A 4,892-nucleotide genomic window follows, 5' to 3' on the forward strand; every position below is an offset into this window, starting at 1 on the left:
TAAGAAAGTTACATGTTGTGATAATATATGGCCTGTTACAATGAGATAATGTCCATTTGGGTCAGAGATGGTTGAGACAAGTTCAAATGGGATGTTTCGATGAATTAATATGGCTACACCTCTGGCCATGGATGAAAAGGTGGACTGATATATCTGTGATATCAAACTACATTTTAACCTCCATTGTTCCCCATGCTTTATGTGCGTTTCTTGCATAAAAATAATATCCCCAGATAAAGATCTTAAATGAGAGAAGACCTTGCCTCTTTTCAGATTGGACCTTAAACCTCTGACATTCCAGCTAATTAATGATAGGGTGCCACATTGTGGCGAAAGATGAGAACTTCTAGTGGCCATAATTAAGGATAGCTAAGTAAAGCTGTTTTAATATATGAACAGTTACACTGGCGACGGTGCAGAATGGGAAGAGCAGGAGTAGCCTAGGTAAACACAAACAAACTAAACAAAAATTAAAAAAAACACAACGGGAAACCCTCCCCCTCCATTTTCCCACTTCCCCAAACGGAGTACAAATTTCCTCATGGACAATGAGAGACAGCTACATGAAACACAAATAAAATGAAATACAAAAAACTATCCATCATTTATATGAACTGCTCTCAGAACAATCCAGGAATTTCAGGAAAATTTGACCTGCAAAGCTACCATAGTGGCTGAAGTGAATTTAGAAACCCTTTCATCAATTTGACAACACATATCTCTTGCACCACCCACAGAAATAATTGCAATAGCATTCACTCTCAGAATCATCCTAGTGCTATATATTTTGCAGTTGTGGTCAAAATATCTCAAAATGTAGTGGTGGATTGCAATACAATTTGAATGAACATTTTACATAATTATTCTAATGCTACAAGCTCAAAAGGCATTTAGTGGGGCTATAAACCTTTAGCCCTCGTTTCCATGAGTTCAGGCCTAGATAGGTAATGTCTTATCTTCTAATATCTTCCTAATTATATAACTGGTGGGTTTGAGGATCTCTGTTCCTGTTATTATGATTGCTGCCTGCTCACCCCACTTCAGCTCCACTCAGGCTTTCTCACCTTTACCAAATGGTGAAATTGGACAGTGTTCCTTCCACATGGAAGCAAGCAAGCACACCCAGACTTTTAATATTTATTCAAAAACATATGGATGATATCACTAACACCCATATTTTCCTACAGTCTTTGGATACAGAACAGGTAGAAAAGAGAGAGCAAATGCGAGTACGAGTAGTTTATTTCAGATTTGAAAAAGAAGGCTTTTACTGTAGTGGGCAATATCTGAAACAAACATATTACAACAATATTGCTTTGTAATGCTGATTAATCTCTTATTCACAGGTCCATTTTGTTTCAAGTAAATAACATCCTGCCAATCAAATGTTACTCTTCTTTGTGACTTAAGTATTGCAGAATTCAGGCTGTAAAAGCTTCTATCTGTACCCTCTGTGTAAGTGAATAAACCCTCTTATTATGTCCACTCATCATCAACTTTATGCCAGAGTCTAATCAGAACCTAAAACCTCTACCTTGCAAAACAAGCCTATCGGGTTAGATTTCTAAGAGCCTGGAGTCAAGAAAAGTTCTATGATGCAATCACAAATGATATACATTTCTTTTTCTCCCCAGACTCCAGCTCATCCAGTTACATCCCTTTTGGCTTCAGCTTCTGGCAGTTGAGTAAGTGCTGCAAGTGAATCAGCATGTGTAGATTGATAACAGAGTCCCTTTTCACTTTGAAAGAGCACAGAGGAGCTTGACTGTTATCACTCTGAAGTTACATCCATGCACTGTCAACTTCACAAAGAGGGGATGTTGAATACTGATGTACTGTCAGCTTTTTGCAGCTTTTGATATGATGCTAACAGTCACACACACATTTTTGGAATGCATTGCTTCAGTTTGTGCTTATCCTACAGGTTTTTGCCTTATTTTTTAATGTCGAAGCAGCCTTACAGTATGGGTAGAAATAATACATGGAAAAGGAAAAACATGGAAAATGCCAGGTAGTGCTTTACATATGGGTTCAAAAGAAACAATTTCTGAAGCATTGAAAGCTAAAACCTCTACAGTTGCACATGCTTTATGAAATGCACAAAAATGGTTAACATACTTGTATGGTGCCATACTGTTTGTGGTACACACAAATGTTTACACTGACACACAGTAAAGTGTGTGATGACTGTGGGTCATACTGAAAATGATTTGATTAATTAGATTTTTAATATTCCAAACACCCAAACTGAATAGGTCAATATGTGGATAGACAGGTAATGCAGTTCTGGCAATGGCTGTGTCAGTAGGCTCATGGGGCTCTACCGGCGGTAGCAAGTGTCATAGCATCATTCCTGCTTCTCCAAAGCAATGTAAATGTGTGTGAGCCAGCCACTCCCTGTAGAGGCATCATGGAACATTTGACCATGTCCACCTGAACAGAATGTTGGGCAAGTCTTCTGGGTCAACAGTGTCACAGGACAGGGGTCAGGTGTTGTGTTCCACACAGATGCAACTGAGGAAGCATGACAGGAGGCACTCACGGTGGGCAGCCCGAGGGTCAGGGATCCAAGAGGGTTGACACACTGCTGCTGAGAACAAGAGAGCAAGGAGTAGAGATCATGGTTGACTTACAATGTCAAACTTATTGTAGGCGTCCAGTGGTTTTGCATAGACCATAATGCCTAGCAACCTGTTGAGTAGCAGGGTAGATATATGCAACATAGGAAAAAAAGAGGTAATTATTTAAAACACATTCTTTTGTAAATGTGATGTACTATCATGTTCCTTTTGAATTAATTACCTTACAGCCACCCAAACTATACAGGTATATAGGTTATTTATATCAGGTGATGTGCATAGCATGTAAAGGTAAAAAAAATAAAAATAAACACATTGCCTGGCTTTTCTGAACAGATTAAAATAGGCACTGCATTCTGACCTGTTTTACACTGTTCTTGTAAGTTGTAGTTTTGACAGTTTTATTCTACATGTGTGTATTTTTTAAATGTGTTTTGATTGTGCATTATTTTTTTTATTTTTTTTTTAGCAAAGAAGCATTTCTAACATTTCTATCTATCTATTTAGGGAATTTCCCCTGTGTGGGATTAATAAAGTCTATCTTATCTAGCTATCTATCCATCTATCTATCCATCCATCCATCTATCCACCTTCCACCATCTATCTATCTATCTATCTGTCTATCTGTCTGTCTGTCTGTCTGTCTATTTATCTATCTATCGTAGCAGAAGAATAGGCTACATATTCTGTAGCCTGGTACACAGGGGTTGTGAGTTGCCACTCACTCAAGTCTAACTACCTTTTAAAGCTGGGGCAACCATTTTCTTTTTTGGCGTCACTGGGCAAAAAATCCATAATAACCTTTCAGCATATAGTAATTCACAGTAAATCAATAGTTATAGATATGAGATATTTCAATCAAAACCACAAATTTGAACCTCTGAGTGGTGCTAGAGGAAAAGTCAGGGGATCACCAAAGTCAATGAGAGTCCTTCTCTGGGGACCATGAGTCTTTACACATTTTCATCATTCATTTTCACCCAATAGCTTGAGATATTTTCCTGTCTCAGAGTCTGCTGTGTGACTATGATGTTGCTTTTACCTGTGAAAGGAGCTGAGGAGGCTCAAACCCTCAGCTGTGGGGAGGATACGAAGAACGGCACTGTGGCAGAAGGCTACTGACGATCTGTAAGAGACTGACACTGTTAGATAGACACAAAGCACAGATATACACTGTAACTATTTCAGATATAATCATGAAAAGGTAAAAGGTTTGTCCAAAGGGTAAGAACATCAAGGACTCAACACTTACCCACACATCAGTAAGGTTAAGGTTGGGTGGGATTTGGTATTTTGATGGAAAGTCAGATTAACTTATTTTTTTAAGTTTTGTTCTGTTGAAGGGCTATATTGGTATTGGTATTGGTAAGTACACTGTATGAACTTGAACCTAACTACAAATGGATATTATGGGAATAAATATAAGTAGTGTAGAATAATGGAGAATGATGATCAACCACCCATTCACAAAATATGACACACAAAGTATTACTGTATATATATTTACAGTATATATTTACAGTTAAAGCTTTAAAATACTGGGTATGTACACATGCATATAAAGTGGTCAAAAAGCAAACAGGCATCAGACACATTTAGTGGTATGACATTTAACAGTCTGGATGTTTGAACAGCAGGGCATTAGCTCAGCTAAATCTCAGCATGACCAAGTAAGGTTTGATTACAATATAATAAAATAAAACTGTAAATCAATAGTGTGTGGAGTTTTAGCTAGACAGACAGTTCTTGATTTTAAATGCAGGGGGTGGAGCCACAAAGACTTTCTCTACCTAAGGGACCGTTCGGTATTTATGAAATGGACCACCGGAGGAAAATAGGGGAGGGTCATGTCTTTTTATTCTTTGTTGTCATCCAATTGTTTTAGTCTAGGGGGGAGGGTCACCCAACTTTTGTATTCGTCAGAACAGCAACATTTCAAAGTGGCTTGTTTGGTGCATATTTATCCATGTAGCTCCATGTAGCTCTCTCAGTCTCAGCCCCTATCACTAGCAGATGGGTCCCTCCCTGTTTAGTCAGCCAGACAATTTGAGTTGTAGCTTTAGAGACCGTGGGATTTCCCAAACTGAATAAATCCCGCTCGCACATATAAACACAAAACTGCTTTGCTAGCTCCATCGTGTTGTAACTAAGACATCTGATGAAAAAATAATTGTATTCATTAGCATGATTGCCGTACCGTTTAGTTCAAAAACAGCCAAAACACCATACGAAAACATAACGGATCAGACGCAAGCTTTTATTTTGAAAAGTCAAAGCTTGCGGACTGCACCAAGCCGGGAGGGCATGAGACGG

The 4,892-nt window shown here is 38.5% G+C and overlaps 1 long non-coding RNA gene across 1 annotated transcript; it reads right to left on the minus strand.

The window, feature by feature from the left end:
• Nucleotides 1-1,123: 1,123 nt before the first annotated feature.
• On the minus strand, nt 1,124-4,428 carry LOC116062262. Its single transcript, XR_004107909.2, has 2 exons — nt 3,622-4,428; nt 1,124-2,590 (listed from the first exon to the last, which is right to left on the minus strand). It is a non-coding gene; the product is annotated as an uncharacterized LOC116062262 (long non-coding RNA).
• Nucleotides 4,429-4,892: the final 464 nt, after the last annotated feature.

Source organism: Sander lucioperca, chromosome 20 (assembly GCF_008315115.2).
Source record: "Sander lucioperca isolate FBNREF2018 chromosome 20, SLUC_FBN_1.2, whole genome shotgun sequence".
NCBI lineage: Eukaryota > Metazoa > Chordata > Actinopteri > Perciformes > Percidae > Sander > Sander lucioperca.